Raw genomic sequence first — 3,397 nt, forward strand, 5'->3', positions numbered from 1 at the left:
TCCCCCTCCCTTTAAATTTAATGAGTTTACTTAAAAAAAAACAAAAAACAAAACTTGAGTAGTCATTTGATATTTAAGGCATAAAAATCTTTAAAAAAAAAAAAAATACCAAGGCTGAAAGGATGTGAACCAAGTTTACACTTCTTTTTGCTCTAGTTTTAAACTACAATTCATCTCATCATATCTTAATGCAATGTGCAAATGCATTTACAGCAGCAATTACATTCATGAAAATAAATTAAGGAAGTACACTGTTAACAGTAGCCTTCAGAGGAAATGTATTTACTTTCTATTAAAAACACTATACTATATAAGCATTACATAATAATACTACCTAACCAATTGAGAACATTTGGTCATAAGAATCATCATCATAAGTTTTCTGGAAATAAGTTCAAGTAAGAATTAAAAATTTTAAAGGTGAAATGTTCCTTTATTTTAACTTTAGCAGGATCTGTTTTTCATTGTTAAGAACAGCTTTCACACTTTGAAAGCAAAAGTTGCTAAATAGAGTGGAGTCTAGATAACTTAAACTTATTGAACTATCCTCCTGAGTTTGAACTTACAGGTAAGTCTTTTATAAGTAGTGCTCAGTAAAATATTGTCCCTCCCCTCCTTCTTGCCCCATATCTTGTATTGTTTCTTACAAAACTTTGGTCAAGTGTAGAAATAGACCCAGGCTGATGTATATGTCATACAATAGCAACAGCGATAAAGCCAACTAATGACTTTGGAATTTAAAAATAGAAAGCAATTAAATTGTATTCAGTTATATTAAGAAAAGCTTCCATGGGATACTATTGAAATAGTCACAAAGATTAAGAAAATACTAATATCAAAGTACAAATGACTATGATGTTAAAATAGACCAAAAAACTATACAAGAGCCTCTTAAAATTACAACTACAAAACACAACACAAGTTACGATTATTTACCTGTCCTACTCATAAATTTCTGGTAGCATAGTGGTTACAAATCGGGCTGCGAACCTTAAGGCCAGCGGTTCGAAACTACCAGCCGCTCTGCGGGAGAAAGATGAGGCTTTCTACTCCTGTAAAGATTTACACCCTCGGAAACCCTGTACAGGGTCGCTATGGGTCGAAACCGACTCAACGGCACTTAACAACAACAACAACAACTCATAAATTTGCTCTGGTAGCATATTTATTACGAATCGGGCTGCTAACCTCAAGGTCGGCAGTTCAAAACTATCAGCTGCTCCGCAGGATAAAGAGGAAGCTTTCAGCTCCCACAAAGATTTACAACACAAAGATTTACAACTTCGGAAACCCTTTACAGGGTCACTATGAGTCGGAACCAACTCCACGGCACATAACAACAACAACAAAGATTTACAGCCTCAGAAACCCTATGCATGGTCACTATGAGTCGGAACTGACTCCACGGTACTTAACAACTCACGAATTTGAGCCGTCATACTCATAAGGCTGCTTATGTTGACACCTAGTACTTACTTATGCCATCTGATGAAGTCCCATTCCAACTTCAGAGGGTGGTTCTTCAGGAACCTGTGGATCTTGGTCACATGGTGATCACGGTACAATTTCAAAGTAGTGCAATATTGCCATGATGTGCCGTAGCATGAAGACATATACTGTGTATAATGCCATCCCCAGAACAGAAACCAGCATCGAATCGAACACAGTCCGCTTCCAGGGCTCCAGCATGTAGAGCGTCGTGACCACCTGGTACTGGCAGTAGAACCAGGACAAGTGTTTCCAGGCCCGCGCCAGTGCCACTCAGGCCATGCGCTTCCCACAATGAGTTCGGTCGTCCATCTACCTACTACTACTTATTGGTAGAGTGCTGAGGGCAGGAAAGGAAGACTTACCTGGGTTGTTGTTAAGTGCTGGCGAGTCGGTTCTGACTCATAGTGACCTAGCATAGGGCTTCCGAGGAGAGGCTGGTGAATGTGAACCCCCGACCTTGCAATTTAAACTGACCTTGTTGTCAAATGCTTATCCTACAACACTACACCAAGACTTCTTATCTGGGTTTTAGGCTCTAAATTAGCTTGCTGGCCCATCCAGTATACATCTGTTTTAGGGTGCCGTTTGGAGAGCTCCCCAGTCTGGACTTGGGAAGGGGACCCTCTGGAACTCCTCAGAATCCTCTAAAGAGGTCAGGCAGGACATGGAAGGAGTGTTTTGAGGAATAGAAAGTTAAATAAATAATTGGGGAAAATTCTATCAAACAGGTACTCCAATCAGGAGCAAGGAGCTCTTAGCTTTAGCATCAATAGTTATTAATTACATGGGCTCCTTTTAGCCTGAGGACATTAATCTTGTGACCATATGCTGGGGTGAGTCTGAAGACATCTATCCTTGTTGACCTGAGCAAACTGCCCTCTGATCCTCTCACCTTCCCAGCTCCATCAGAGAGCAACCTGAATCTGTTACACTGCCTTGTTTCTCTCTCAGCTCCAACAATGTAGGAAACACTGAGTCTGGACATCTGTGTTTTTTGGCCAGGGATCACTGCCATCACAACTGTTTTTTGATCTTTGTCAAGTTTGTCACCATACAAACTAATAAGTACCAGGCATGTATTATTGTGATAAATACACCTCACCATATACCTCATTCTCATCTTTCTCACTTCTGGGCCTATTTACATCCTGTATTGAATAGCTTTCTTTCTGTCTGGCAAATTTAAAACCATCCTTTAAATCTTATCTCAGATGTTTCACTGGATAGGTACTTGTTGAGTTTGGATTATGTTTACCCACCTACTCAGTGGTGTGCAGAGACATATGTTCCTCACAGGGCTTAGTCTAGTAGGAAATTGCAATGAAGCATGGTGAGTGTTGGGATAGGGAGAACAATGCAGAGTGGAGTGCAAGCTCACAGTGTTGCAAAATAAAAAGAGACATGAGAAGTGAAACATGTGGGATAAGTAGGAGTTAGTCATGTGGAGGCAGAGAGGGAAGGAGCATTATACATTGAGAAAACACCCTGCATTAAGGTCCTGAGACATATTAGTACTTGATGTGCAGTTAATATGGCTCTTGCATTATCAGTGAGAGACAGGCATTGTAGCAACAAGAGGCTGAGCAGTGAGTGGGGCCACTTACACAGAACTTTTAAAGCCAGGGTTATATTTTGGATTTTATTGTAGTTGCGGTGGTGGTGGCAGCAGTGTGCCATGGAGTCAGTTTCGACTCATAGTGACCCTGCATAGGCTTTCTGAGGCTGTACATCTTTACAGGAGCAGACAGTCTCATCCTGCTCCCACAGAGTGGCTAGTAGTTTTGAAATGCTGACCTTGAGGTTAGCAGCCTCCTTATTGTAGGTGCAGCAGGATGTTATTGAGAGGTATTAAATATGCAAATGGTATGGCATGACTTACAGTTTAAAAGTATTGTTTTGTAGAGGT

At 40.6% G+C, this 3,397-nt stretch overlaps 1 pseudogene; it reads right to left on the minus strand.

Annotated features, from left to right (window-relative positions):
* Positions 1-334: 334 nt before the first annotated feature.
* LOC102842449 lies at positions 335-1,770 on the minus strand (annotated as a pseudogene).
* Positions 1,771-3,397: the final 1,627 nt, after the last annotated feature.

Source organism: Chrysochloris asiatica, unplaced genomic scaffold (genome assembly GCF_000296735.1).
Source record: "Chrysochloris asiatica unplaced genomic scaffold, ChrAsi1.0 scaffold00301, whole genome shotgun sequence".
NCBI lineage: Eukaryota > Metazoa > Chordata > Mammalia > Afrosoricida > Chrysochloridae > Chrysochloris > Chrysochloris asiatica.